Here is a 15,562-nt window from a genome sequence, read left to right as displayed (position 1 = left end):
TTACGTTTAGGTCGGCTTCGAGGGATCTCTACTTGAACCTCCCTTCCTCTCAAGAGCAAGCGTGCCTTTCCTAACTCTCCTCAGGGATTATCACATCATTATCAAAATCAAAGTCCCATCCATCTTCCTTATCAGCATCATTAGCAGATTCGAGTGTTAAATCCTCCACTGAGACTTCCTCTACATGCAGTGCTGTTGTGGATGCATCCCTTTAGTACAAAACATCTAGAAGGTCACGTGGTTGTACCATTCGTATATATAGGAATAATGTCATATCCATCTGAGTCACAAAATTGAATTGGCTTAGGTAAAGCATATGTCGATAATGTTGCAAGGACATGACTCCATTCTAGTGGATCAATTAAGTGCTCAGGGAAGGGTTGTGGAATGTATGCCTCATCTGATACACTTCGATTACCCTTAAGTCTCTCAGTGTTGAAATCCCTACATGAGGCTCCACACATCCACAGATCTTCTCGCCCATCTGACACTGTAACTCTTGAGCCCTCAGATGAAGCAGAATCAAACTCATCTATTGGTGGAGACCTTGTTACATTACGATATGAGTGATTCTTTAGGTTGACCCTTGTGATGACAGAATCATGTCGGAGGTACAAATAATTGTATCCCCAATCTTGAATCATTTGAAATTGTCGCATGAATGGTCTACCCAATATCACTTCATAGTTTGGATGTTTTCCAGAATCCACTACTGCAAAGGTGTGCTCATATTCAATCCCACATGTGGTGACCAATATGTTCTCAAGCAGCCCAAGGGGATGTTCTAAGCTTCCATCTGCTAGCTGCAAGCACATCCTGGTACTCCTAATAGCTGGTTTGCCCCACTTTTCCCAAGTGGACCTTGTCACAATGCCCACACCTGCACCACTATCAAGTATTGCAGTTGAAGCTACTTTTTGCACTTCTAATGGGAGGGTAGCATTTCCCTGATCGTCCTCACAAAATTTTCCTACTTTGTTGATAGGAACTGGCATAACATGCTTTGTCTCAGGGTGTATAGTACACTGATGGTGACCCTTTTGTAGCAATACCTGCTCTGACAAACATGTGGCAATATCATTCCACAACTCAAGTCGAAGCTTTATCAAATCAAGCAAAGGTAAGGTACAAGCCACTCGTGCTGACAAAATAGCTTGCACGATACCCATATCCATCTCCTTTGTCAACCTTCTATGCATGGAGGGTATCCTCAAGGTTTGAGAACAGTTCTCATATTCTCCCAAATATGATGGTAAGGTTTTCATTGTATGCTTACTTCTAGGAGAAACAATTGTTTGAACTTCCTCCTGGATGCTTGGGCGTCTAAAGCTGTTTTCTGTGCCCCTGGTAAAATCTACCTCAGAGAATGGAGGTGAACTAATAGAGGACATATTCTCATTTACTTTCTCATGAACTGCTGCCCACATCTCATTTTGCCATGTCCTCGTTAGCATCAATAACTTCATCATTGCATGGGAAGACAAGGCTAGGTGGTGGCAGAATACCTTCTTTCAATGGGGTGGCAATTGTTGCAGAATACCTTCTTTCAATGGGGTGGCAATTGTTGCAGACTTCTCGCTATGAGATTGTGAGATGAGCTCACTTACGACACTTCTAGTATGGTTTTTAATGTTGGTTTAAGAGAGGTTGGGCCCCGAGGAATAGGTGGAGGTGGTCCCTCAAGTATTGATTGAGCTTCCCTAATGAGTTGCTGATGTACAGCTAGATTGATCTTCTCCTCACGAGGGTTTGGGTATTCTTGAAGCTTCTTGGGTAGCTCAGATAAAGCTGCAATGCGACTTCTATGAGCATCAATGATGGCATCTAGAGTCTCGTTCACCTTATCTACAAAAACAGAACCCCCAGAACTATCCTCGATCGTACTAGCCTCATCTTGTTTAGCACTAGGCCCAGGTTGAGGTTGATGCTCCTCATGCACTTCTTGGGATGTAAAAGTTTGATCCCTCATGTTTTGTTTAGAGGCTTCTTGAGAACTAGTGGATGCACTCTTAGTTTGCTTGTTGCGGTTCTTTTTCCTCCTAGTGGTCCTTTTTCTATTGGAATGTAGGGTCTTGTCCACTAGATTTGCCTTTGCATCCCTAGTTCGAGGTGTCTCTGTAACGTACCCATCTTCACTAATAAAGAAATGTCCATGTAATTATGAGTTTTTATGGTATAAATATCAATGATTTTATTATTTGAGTCATTTCTACTTGGAATCCTCAAATTCTGAGCCCAAATTTGGAATCTGCGTGCAATTTTACCCTAATATAGGATTTTATAGCATCCAAAACGGACACCGGATCAAGCCTATACGCTAATTTCAATCATTTTAGTTAAAAAACGGCGACCTTTAAACCTTAATAAATGCACGACCGCACGTCCGATTGACGAACGGCCTGAACCCCTGCGACCAGGAGAACCTCTCGGACAAAAAAAAATTTCGCCCCCGGGGCGGTCCGACACGCAAATCGAGGCGGGTGTCCCAAATTTGGGTACCCCGTCCCAAAATTTGGTCCGTACACACTTACTAGGGTGCCCGTACAATGGCCGCCCAAGCATCAAAGGACGGTCGCCCACTGTATGGTCCACGCGTACCCTTACGTGGACACCCATGCTGTCCCAGACCAGATAAGGTACATGCGTACCACTCCTTTCCCGGACAACCGACACCGTACCTTTCCCCTAGACCATGCAGGCCACTAATCCATAGCCTTTGAAGGTACACGGTCCTTTCGTCCTTGCTTTGCGCAGCGCCCGTACCCTCACCCTTCAGCTATATAAACCCCTGGGGTGCTCCACAGACGGCACGCATTTCTGTGTAGCGTATGCCCTGTTGTGCCGCCGTCCGTCCCTGTGTAGCGTACTTGCTGCAAGTACAGCCACCCTTGCAGCCACCCCTCTCACACCCCCTCATTTGGCTCTTTTCAGATAAGCCAATTTTCCTTCATCCCCCTCTTGCTAGGAGCCAGTGTCCTTAACTCTTCTTCCCCCCCCCCGCCCCGTGTGAATAGACTTATAGAGAGGCTTGCAGCAACCCCTCCCAGCCCTCTCCATGTTTTTGCCTTTGCCCTTAAGGACATCTCACAATTCCCCCCCCCATTTGCGTAGACTTTAATAAGGGTTTTTTGGCTCAAGAAAGGGTTCGTGCGCCATATTCTTTTGCTCATACGGTGAGCAAACGAGCTCGGAATTCAGATCCGACTGAAGCGTTTCAATCGCAGCAGGAGCTCTACAAGGCGACGCCTAAGATGGCCTCATCTCGGAGAAGACAAAATATTGCCTCAAGAGGGGCACGTAACAACGAGATGGGAGGAGATGCGCCCAATGCGGCTCCAGTCCTCCCTTTTCAAGCCCCTCAAGGAAACAGTGGCCAGGTTAGCTTGGTTAATTTTCAAAAGAAGAAATTTTTCCTTAAATTAGTATTAATGAATGGTGTCTTTTCCTTTTAAAATGACGACATAAAAATTATATTCAGTTATACGACTTATGTGATGTTGTATTCTCGATAAATTGCGTTGAAATTGTTATCTTCATGAATTGTGAATGCTATATTTAGAAAATTGCATTGAAGTTGTTATCTTTAGAATTCAAGATTTTTTTTGGCTTCAACGTTAACTCCGTTCCGTGCTTGTGTAGCCGGGCGGCGTCGTTAGCAAAGCCCGGGAATGGCCCAAGGTATCCCTCATACCTTTGGGAGAATAAGGATTGTCGATTGAGGCGAGAGATTATGAGGCTGCCTAGTTCTGAGGGCCCAGGCTAGTGCGGTAAATAAGCCCACCCTAGTGTGCAGACATCCCTGTGAGGGGCGGGAGGATCGAGCGATGGAGCCTGAGAGGGCGACAGGCCGGCTTGAGTCCTTGCCAGCGGCGGCCGACGATGAGGTGTATGGTCCCGTAGGGTTTTGCCCAGCATGTAGAGGCTGGAAGGCCGAATTCTAGATCATCGGGAGAATAAGAATAAGAGAGCTGGTTTGGCTTGTATGAAAATGGAATCATGTATAAACTTTTTATATAATTACATCTTGTCTTTGGTATGATTGTATTGTGTAAGAAGGCTGTTTTAACGAACCTTGTGAAGAAGGGTCCTAATTAAGGAATATGTTTATTTATGTCAAACAGTGTGGTAGTATTAATTAGAAAACAAATTGATGCGTGAGTAGGGTGGAAAGTGGGAGGATGGAATGCCCTGACGGCACCATCCTACGGACGGGTGGACCCGATTAGTCGGGTAGCTTTCCAACAGATTAAGTGAAAGCCCTACGTTAGATAGTTAGGTTCTTGGGCAACTCTATTCTAGAAGACTAGGCCAGCGGCGGCTGTGCCTTGCATAAGATGAGGAAAAAAGCGTTGTCTCTAGAAATCAAGTCTAGTAGTTGCCCAATTTTTGATCAACTGCCCTATGGGTGATTTGATGTTTAGAAAATCACGCTCCCCCTGCAGGATAGAGCTAGGTCATACCTATGAATCGTATCCTTGAATCTCTACAGGGTCAAGGTGTCGATGAATAGGAAATTTTTCCCAAGATAAGACTTAGCGGACTATCTTAAGTGTTTCTCCCATTTTTAAAGGGAGGAACCTTACAATTGGTATCAGAGCAAGTTTAGCTCCTAGGAATTGCAATTTAAGGACTGTTTTGTAATAAATGTGTTACCTAACATAATGCTAATTAGTAAAGACATCCTACTAAAACAAATAAGTTAAATTGATGTTTGAATGATTGTAGGAAGAGGAAGATGCCTACTCCAAATTTCTAGTTTTCCAATGCATCTTCGAGACTGCTAGTCACTCCTCGAATTTCGAGTTCCGCGACACCATGGTGCAGATATTAGAGAAGATATCCCTCCCTCATTTCTCTCGTATTCAAAGAGGATGGGGTAGAGATTTTTGGAGTCGTGGGCCGAGATACTTCTTCAGTCGAGCACATCAGATTGGGAACCTCACCACCGACCTTAAGCGGATTCGTTGGATTGAGAAGCTGAAGATGATCCGCTTATTTTGGTTCGTCGGTACGCCCAGGGCCGACACCTCAGTGACTATAGATGGGGTTCGCATACCTCAAGATCGCTGGGTGTATGACAAAGTGATGCGGGTCTTACCTGCTGATAGAGTAGCGGTGTTGGGATCTACCCCAATCCAGAGTTTACCACCCTTACCATCAGTTTTTAGAGTCTTAGAAACTACAGCGGAACCCCCATATTTCACCTATGTGGACCGCTCTACCCTTATGTCATAGTCAAGCCTAGGAATTTCCCTTCATAGCAAATGACTGATTATAGTCTCAGAACTTTGTAATAAAACTTGTCCTTGTAAATATTTGGAAATAAAATAATTTCAATGTTTTACTCTCCAAAAATAAGCGTTGTGCAAATATGAATCTTGTAATCTTAAAATTGTTTTTATAATGATGGCCAGGACGACCACCCTCCACTTCCCAATGCACTTTACACCGATACCCAAGAGAAGAAGCTCCTGCTCAAGCAAATGCAACCTCCCTCCTTTAAAGGAGAAGGTTCAAAGGTTGAGAAGGATGCTGAAGTCTGGATTGAGGCGATGGACGATTATTTCTCTGCTCTGCCAGTACTGGAGTAGCAAATCAGTCTATGCTCGCACGGTTTCGCCTCATTGGAGATGCTAAACTCTGGGTGGAAACAGTGGTGCCGTGACAAGGAAGTCACCGAGCATTCTCAAACGTGGGAAGACATCAAGCAGGCAGTGAAGGAAAGATATCTTCCTCCATCCCATGAATCCATAAAGATGAATGAGTTTTTTAGTCTTAGACAGTGCAGCTTAACTCTGGAAGACTACTATTCCAAATTTATTACCCTTTGGAAGTATGCCCCAGCTATGACAACTTCCCAGCAAGTGGCTCGTTTCTGCCAAGGGCTAAATGAACCCCTAGATTCCCGCCTTGAAGCAATGAGGCCAAGCACATTACAGGATGCTCTCATACGAGCAAAACCCCTTGTGAAAGAAATGAAGGCTAACAAACCGAAGAATCAAAAGAGATCTTACCCCGAGGCAAACCTTAGAGATCAACCCTACAAGAAACCTCAACAGAATTTCCCCTACTACAACAGAGGGCGACAAGGCAACTCTTTTGCCCCCCGCTCGTATGCTGCTTCTTCCAGAGATCTTCTTAAGAAGGATTGCAAAATAGTGTGGCTGCCAATCCATCAAAACAGCTTTGATCAGCTGAAAGTCATTATTACTTCTGCCCCAGTCTTAAAGCTTCCTGATTTCTCCAAGGAATTTGAAGTGGTTACCGATGCTAGTAGCCTAGCACTTGGTGGTGTCTTAGGCCAAGAAGGAAGACCAGTCGCTTATACTTCCCGCAAGCTGAAGCAATATGAAGCAAACTATGCCACCCATGATTTGGAACTCTTAGCAGTTGTTGATTGCCTCAAATTATGGAGACATTATCTCTTGGGAGGCAAATTCCAGCTTGTAACTGACCACAAAAGTCTAAAGTGGATCTTCACCCAACCTAACCTCAACATGCGGCAAAGGAGATGGATTGAAATTCTACAAGAATATGATTTCGACATCAAATTCCGCCCTGGGAAAGATAATGTGGTAGCTGATGCACTTAGCCGTAAATCTTTCTTGAATGCAATTTCAATGCCAAATAATCCCATACTGGTCAAGGTGGAAGAAGTCTCATCCCATGACCTAGATTATCAGAGGATGATAAAGTTAGTAGAAGAAGGGGGACATTCAGAGAAAGAGAAGAATCTAATCAAGGGATACTCCACTCATGAAGGAAGCCTCTACTTCAATCACAGGCTATGTATCCCTAAGGATCCTGCTTTAAAGAAACTAATCCTCCATGAAGCTCATGATAGCCCTGCTGCAGGACACCCAGGTTATGCAAAAACATTAAATGCGGTAAGAAGGAGCTTTCATTGGGCAGGCTTGAAAAATGATGTGCTTTGGTACTTGAAGCAATGTCTCTCATGCCAAAGGATCAAAGCTGAAAGGGTCAAGATGCCTGGAAAACTTCAACCCTTAGATATTCCCCAGATGAAGTGGGAGTGCATTAGTATGGATTTTGTCACAAGTCTCCCCACTGTTCAAGGAGGATATGACTCCATTCTAGTAGTAGTGGACTTACTTACCAAAGTAGCTCACCTTATACCAGCAAAGAAGACCTTCAAAGCTTCTGATGTTGCTCGAATATTCATCAAGGAAGTCCTCAAACTTCATGGTCTCCCAAAAAGGATAGTAAGTGATCGGGATTCTGACTTCACCTCAAAATTCTGGCAGTCTTTATTTCAAGCTCTGGAAACTCAACTTTGCTTTAGCACAGCTTATCATCTAGAGACCGATGGCTAGACTGAGAGAATCAATCAAGTAATTGAAGACATTCTCAGAGCATACTGTGGACGGGAACCCAGAAGGTGGATTCAATACCTTCCTGTTGTAGAATTTGCCTACAATGCGTCTTATCATCAAAGCATAGGAATGTCACCATTCAAAGCACTCTATGGGCAAGAATGTTTGTCTCCTCTAAATTTCTCTGATCCGACCATAAGAGTTGAGGCATCCAGGAAAATGCTCGAAGAGATGGAGGAACAAACCAAGGCTATCCAAAAGGATATTAAAGCTGCCCAAGATCGACAAAAGCATTATGCTGACAACAAGAGGTCTGAAAGGATCTTCAAGGAAGGAGACAAAGTTCTTCTACGAGTGCGACCCAAACAAAGTTCTCTGTCACTTGGGAAATATAAGAAGCTCAGCCCCCTAGGTATTGTGGTCCTTATACAGTTATCAAGTGTCTAGGTAAAAGTGCCTATAAACTCCAACTCCCAGCCCATATCAAAGTCCATAATGTATTTTATGTAAGTTTGTTAAAACCATATGTTCCCAATCTCGATCATATTCTTGATGATGAACAAGTTGTAATCCCTACTCAAGGAGTCCTTGAATTACAGCCCAGTAGCATCATAGATTCTAGGGAAAGGAAACTCCGAAATAGAACTCTTGTAGAACATCTAGTTCAGTGGAAAGATTACCTTGAAGAGGATGCAACTTGGGAAGATGAAGCTACACTCTTAAAGGATTATCCCCAATTTATGACGAGATGAGGACATCTCGATTTCTTTAAGGGGGGAAGGATGTAACGTACCCATCTTCACTAATAAAGAAATGTCCATGTAATTATGAGTTTTTATGGTATAAATATCAATGATTTTATTATTTGAGTCATTTCTACTTGGAATCCTCAAATTCTGATCCCAAATTTGGAATCTGCGCGCGATTTTACCCTAATATAGGATTTTACAGCATCCAAAACGGACACCGGATCAAGCCTATACGCTAATTTCAATCATTTTAGTTAAAAAACGGCAACCTTTAAACCTTAATAAATGCACGACCGCACGTCCGATTGATGAACGGTCTGAACCCCTGCGACCAGGAGAACCTCCCGGACAAAAAAAAATTTCGCCCCCCGGGGCGGTCCGACACGCAAATCGAGGCGGGTGTCCCAAATTTGGGTACCCCGTCCCAAAATTTGGTCCGTACACACTTACTAGGGTGCCCGTACAATGGCCACCCAAGAACCAAAGGACGGCCACCCAGTGTATGGTCCACGCGTACCCTTACGTGGACACCCATGTTGCCCCAGACCAGATAAGGTACATGCGTACCACTCCTTTCCCGGACAACCGACACCGTACCTTTCCCCTAGACCATGCAGGCCACTAATCCATAGCCTTTGAAGGTACACCGTCCTTTCGTCCTTGCTTTGCGCAGCGCCCGTACCCTCACCCCTCAGCTATATAAACCCCCGGGGTGCTCCACAGACGGCACGCATTTCTGTGTAGTGTATGCCCTCTTGTGCCGCCGTCCGTCCCTGTGTAGCATACTTTCTGCAAGTACAGCCACCCTTGCAGCCACCCCTCTCACACCCCCTCATTTGGCTCTTTTCAGATAAGCCAATTTTCCTCCATCCCCCTCTTGCTAGGAGCCAGTGTCCTTAACTCTTCTCCCCCCCCCCCCGCCCCCCCCCCCCGTGTGAATAGACTTACAGAGAGGCTTGCAGCAACCCCTCCCAGCCCTCTCCACGTTTTTGCCTTTGCCCTTAAGGACATCTCACAATTCCCCCCCCATTTGCGTAGACTTTAATAAGGGTTTTTTGGCTCAAGAAAGGGTTCGTGCGCCATATTCTTTTGCTCATACGGTGAGCAAACGAGCTCGGAATTCAGATCCGACTGAAGCATTTCGATCGCAGCAGCAAGCTCTACAAGGTGACGCCTAAGATGGCCTCATCTCGGAGACGACAAAATATTACCTCAAGAGGGACACGTAACAACGAGATGGGAGGAGATGCGCCCAATGCGGCTCCAGTCCTCCCTTTTCAAGCCCCTCAAGGAAACGGTGGCCAGGTTAGCTTGGTTAATTTTCAAAAGAAGAAATTTTTCCTTAAATTAGTATTAATGAATGGTGTCTTTTCCTTTTAAAATGACGACATAAAAATTATATGAAGTTTCGACTTATGTGATGTTGTATTCGATAAATTGCGTTGAAATTGTTATCTTCATGAATTGTGAATGCTATATTTAGAAAATTGCATTGAAGTTGTTATCTTTAGAATTCAAGATTTTTTTTGGCTTCAACGCTAACTCTGTTCCGTGCTTGTGTAGCCGGGCGGCATCGTTAGCAAAGCCCGGGAATGGCCAAGGTATCCCTCATACCTTTGGGAGAATAAGGATCGCCGATTGAGGCAAGAGATTATGAGGCTGCCTAGTTCTGAGGGCCCAAGCTAGTGCGGTAAATAAGCCCACCCTAGTGTGCAGACATCCCTCTGAGGGGCGGGAGGATCGAGCGATGGAGCCTGAGAGGGCGACAGGCCGGCTTGAGTCCTTGCCAGCGGCGGCCGACGATGAGGTGTATGGTCCCGTAGGGTTTTGCCCAGCATGTAGAGGCTGGAAGGCCGAATTCTAGATCATCGGCAGAATAAGAATAAGAGAGCCGGTTTGGCTTGTATGGAGATGGAATCGTGTATAAACTTTTTATATAATTACATCTTGTCTTTGGTATGATTGTATTGTGTAAGAAGGCTGTTTTAACGAACCTTGTGAAGAAGGGCCCTAATTAAGGAATATGTTTATTTATGTCAAACAGTGTGGTAGTATTAATTAGAAAACAAATTGATGCATGAGTAGGGTGGAAAGTGGGAGGATGGAATGCCCTGACGGCACCATCCTACGGACGGGTGGACCCGATTAGTCGGGTAGCTTTCCAACAGATTAAGTGAAAGCCCTACGTTAGATAGTTAGGTTCTTGGGCAACTCTATTCTAGAAGACTAGGCCAGCGGCTGTGCCTTGCATAAGATGAGGAAAAAAGCGTTGTCTCTAGAAATCAAGTCTAGTAGTTGCCCAATTTTTGATCAACTGCCTTATGGGTGATTTGATGTTTAGAAAATCACGCTCCCCCTGCGGGATAGAGCTAGGTCATACCTATGAATCGTATCCTTGAATCTCTACAGGGTCAAGGTGTCGATGAATAGGAAATTTTTCCCAAGATAAGACTTAGCAGACTATCTTAAGTGTTTCTCCCATTTTTAAAGGGAGGAACCTTACAGTCTCATCAGTTTGCATTTCGGCATTTCGTGTCTATGATCTAGTCATGACTCTAAGTGGCACGACATCCTCATTCTCTGATGAAGGTGGTGATGGAACTGCCCCTACAAGGTTGAGTGAGACCTTTGGTTGAGAGGTGCCTTCCTCATGTGGTTTCAGCAAACAATCCTTTGGGAAGTGTTCTACACAACACCCTAGACAATATTGGATCGAGCTGCTTGCCTTGAGCAATGTGGACAATCACAAGCCCAATGGGGTTCTCCGCACTCATAACAGGGGCCCATTAGTTTGGCTTCTACTTTCCTTTGCTGCCATTGACCTGAGGGGCCTGCAGTCCTAGGTTGGTAGCCGCCTAGCAACATCAAAGAATTTTGTTCCCCTGGTTGAGCCTCCAGTGCTTGGCTTGGATATGCGGGACTTTCAAAGAGATTTTCCTTGGATGAATATGATGCATATTCCTCCTCCACATAGCCTGGGTTTACCAAGTCTCTACACATATTTGAATTGTCATAGTAGTCAACAACCCTCACAGGAGCAGTCCCAGGAGCAGGAGGTTGAGCTCCAAGAACAGGTCGTGCTTGCTCTTGTGCCATCGGTGTCTTACGTTCAAAATTAATATACTGTTGATGCATTTGTGGAGCCACTCCACCCCTTTGCTGCTCACGCTCCTGTCTCATTCTTGCAATGCGAGTACATTCCTGTGTGGTGTGGGTAAAGTTCCAAGCACAGGCCTGGCACCACTTCTTTGTGGGTTGGTTTGTGACTAGAGGAGAAAAGATATTACACCATCCAGTGCACTGACACGACATAAAAGGCTGTCACACAAAAATAAATCACACGAAAATAAATCCAACATACAAAGATGGATGCATGTGCACATGTAATGGAGGAAATCTCCCTTTCATGAAACTTGTATATAACATTTTTGTCGGGCACGAAACTAGCGCGATAGAATGTGAAAATCTTGGCCTTCCTATGGAATGGCAGTCCCATAGGCAAGACGTAGTGCAAACACGGGTCCTTCCATGGAGTGATAGTCCATGGACAAGACACTGTTCTGGCCATACACACGTGGCACAATACATGCTCCGGTCCATATGACATGATCCTGGTCACACACGTGGCAAGAAATTGACTCCCATCCATGTGACATAAAGTAATTGGCCCCTTTCACATGAGACACTAGCCTGGCCTTGTGTGAACATGGCACAAATCTGACCGCTCTATGGAGTCACAATCCCATAGAAGTGGCACCAAAAATGGAGATAGACCTAATGGGTGACCAAATGGTGACATCGATCAATCATGAAAGACATTTTGATTAATCACGAAAGTGTGCTTGTCCCACTTGATATCTAGTTGGAAATTCTGAAACCACTGAATACCAAAAATTATGTATGCTCCTACAAGAGGGACAACCAGAAAATCACGCACAAACTCTATGCCCTGAATGACTAATTTAGCATTCTAAGCTTTAAACTTGATACTCATCCATCATGCTTGTGCCAAATCCATCAACCTTCTTGTCCACCAAAGTCAAGACGAAACGGGCTTGTCAAGCGGTCTGTTCTGTGACCACATTCTACATGCTGCCACTGTCACAAGATAACAAATCTTTGGCCACCTATGTAGCATGAGGTATTGAGCAATTTGTTGCGCTCATACTCCTAGTCATGGGCACCCGTCTGCTCATCTTCGAGCTCCAGCTAATGATTGCACCAATCAAAGTACTAGGATCCAAAGAACTAGGGGCAACCACTAGGGTCTGTGGGGGAGCTAGGCTCACCACTGAAGTGTGTCCTTTTATATGACAAAAGAAGCACCTACCCTCCTTGTATTGAGCTATCTCTTCAGCACTTAGTTTACCACCGGTCTTGCTTGCCTGAGCTTTCTGGACTGGAGTAAGCTTGGGCACATTGGTCGAGTTCTTTTAGCCAGAGGCTCCCGTGCTCTGTCCTGGGGAAGACCCCATCTGGTTCTGGCCTTTTGTCCCGAGGCGTTTGCCTTGGAAGTGGTAGGGAGGTCTTGGGCTTTCCGCCATTGTGCTTCATTTTGGCACTTTGTGCAAGTGAGAGTCCATCTTCAAAGGTGACTGGTGTAAACATACGCACCTCCCACTGGATTTGCATGACTGGATTTGCATGCCAAGGCCATAAAGGAATTGCCATTTCTTGTCCTTGTTAGATAAACCCGACTGCAAACATAAGTTTGAAATCTTATTGGTGAAAAATTGAAGGATTGGTTGCGCACTTTGACGCACTCCCCTAAACTCATCTTCGAGTCACTCAAGGTAATGGGGCAGTAGAAACTGCCGCTTAAGGTGGAGGACAAACTCGTCCCAAACATAAGCCGCCATATTTAATCTGGTGTGGGCATGCCCACTGAGTCCACCAAGGAATGGCCTCATCTTCCAAGTACCAATCCAAGTACCAACTAGCCAAAATCACCCTGTCAGTATCACTTTTTCGAATTGTGGCAAAATATGCTTCAAATTGATGCAACCACAAATAAAGAGTTGTGGGATCGAGTTTACCATTATACTTCCTAAAGTTCATTTTCTCGAGAAAATGACTCCAAGAAGCCGTTGGTGTCATTCTTGCATCCAAAGCTGCAAGGTATCTTTTGTGTTCCACACATCACCTGACATCATCTTGTGCAGTAGCACGGGCTACTACCGTACGGTCTTCTATCTATCAAATCTCCAATATACGCATCTGCAACTCAAGCATAGAACTCGACTACGACCGTGACCCTTCAAAAGGGTCATTTCGTAGAGGATCTGGAATCTGGGAAACGGAAGGAGAGGGAGGAGGAGACGAAAAAAGGGGAGCTGGAGAATAGATGCGCTCTTACAGGGCCAAGATCTACGCCTTCTGCTCTTCCAATTCGGTACCCTTTTCTGCGATTCCTCGTATCATGTGTTGGACATTTTTGGTACACTCATGCTGCCTGATGCCCTAGATGGACTCCTTGGTGCACTTTGGTCTCAATGTTGTCGTTCTCTCTCTTCATTGTAGCTCACCATAGCAAGAAAATGCACTTCCTTTTCTGGAGTGCAATCTAACCATCCACTATGTGTGTGGGAGACTTCCGGAGGCTGAAAACCAACAGTCCTTCGAGGGGCAACAGTCACACTGAAAAGGCATGGTCTGCCGGAGTCTAGAAGCCAACCACACAAGCGAAAAAAAATTTCTTTCTCTTTTTCTAGTTTTTTTGGCTGAATCTTCACACTTGAAGTAGGCTCTAATACCAATGTAACATGCGTAAGCTTGGTGGTCAAATCGATAACTTCAATGCTCAAAATTTAGCAATATTTCATGACGAATATAACACACAATACTGAAATAGATGTGCAGAAAAGAGAGAGAGAGAGAGAGAGAGAGAGAGAGAGAGAGAGAGAGGGCCCCCACCACGAATAGCGTATTTGCTATATTAGAATGATGCAAATCAAAAAAATAAAGACTAAATCTTGACCTTCTTGGTAGCTTAGATAAATCTCCACCGTTGACCTTTAGTTTTCACCCTTGCATTAGCTTCTCCTTGGCTGTCCGGGCCCCTTGAGTACCTTCAACACTTTGTGAACAATGAGATGATGGAATCGTTTTCTTGGCTGGAGTATTTATACTCCCTCATCCTTCTAGTTGGCTAGCAAAAAAAATCCCCATGACTTGATTAATTAGCATTTAATGCTCTTTTTAATGGTCATTTCTGTTAGCAGTCATCTCCTATATGTACACTATGTCAGGGCCTCTGTTGTGGGTGTGCTCGCCAGTATGAAGTGTCTTCCCATTTTTCCTCACTCTCTATATTTTTTCCCTATTTTTTTGAAGCTGTGTATGGACTGTCGGTTGCCCCAGCAGATGACTCGCCGATCGTGTTTGTGTTGCACGATTGTATTTCAGTGCTGGCGATTGTGTGTTTACTAGTTGTGGGGGCTGATGTCGGGGCTGATTCTGGGCTGGCTGACTAGTAGGAGAAAAGGTATTACACCATCCAGTGCACTGACACGACATAAAAGGCTGTCACACAAAAATAAATCACACGAAAATAAATCCAACATACAAAGATGGATGCATGTGCACATGTAATGGAGGAAATCTCCCTTTCATGAAACTTGTATATAACATTTTTGTCGGGCACGAAACTAGCGCGATAGAATGTGAAAATCTTGGCCTTCCTATGGAATGGCAGTCCCATAGGCAAGACGTAGTGCAAACACGGGTCCTTCCATGGAGTGATAGTCCATGGACAAGACACTGTTCTGGCCATACACACGTGGCACAATACATGCTCCGGTCCATATGACATGATCATGGTCACACACGTGGCAAGAAATTGACTCCCATCCATGTGACATAAAGTAATTGGCCCCTTTCACATGAGACACTAGCCTGGCCTTGTGTGAACATGGCACAAATCTGACCGCTCTATGGAGTCACAATCCCATAGAAGTGGCACCAAAAATGGAGATAGACCTAATGGGTGACCAAATGGTGACATCGATCAATCATGAAAGACATTTTGATTAATCACGAAAGTGTGCTTGTCCCACTTGATATCTAGTTGGAAATTCTGAAACCACTGAATACCAAAAATTATGTATGCTCCTACAAGAGGGACAACCAGAAAATCACGCACAAACTCTATGCCCTGAATGACTAATTTAGCATTCTAAGCTTTAAACTTGATACTCATCCATCATGCTTGTGCCAAATCCATCAACCTTCTTGTCCACCAAAGTCAAGACGAAACGGGCTTGTCGAGCGGTCTGTTCTGTGACCACATTCTACATGCTGCCACTGTCACAAGATAACAAATCTTTGGCCACCTATGTAGCATGAGGTATTGAGCAATTTGTTGCGCTCATACTCCTAGTCATGGGCACCCGTCTGCTCATCTTCGAGCTCCAGCTAATGATTGCACCAATCAAAGTACTAGGATCCAAAGAACTAGGGGCAACCACTAGGGTCTGTGGG

The sequence above is a fragment of the Cibotium barometz genome, chromosome 41 (assembly GCF_041138505.1).
Source record: "Cibotium barometz isolate CiBa-2024 chromosome 41, ASM4113850v1, whole genome shotgun sequence".
NCBI classification, from domain to species: Eukaryota; Viridiplantae; Streptophyta; class Polypodiopsida; order Cyatheales; family Cibotiaceae; genus Cibotium; species Cibotium barometz.
This window is presented reverse-complemented; position numbering follows the sequence as displayed.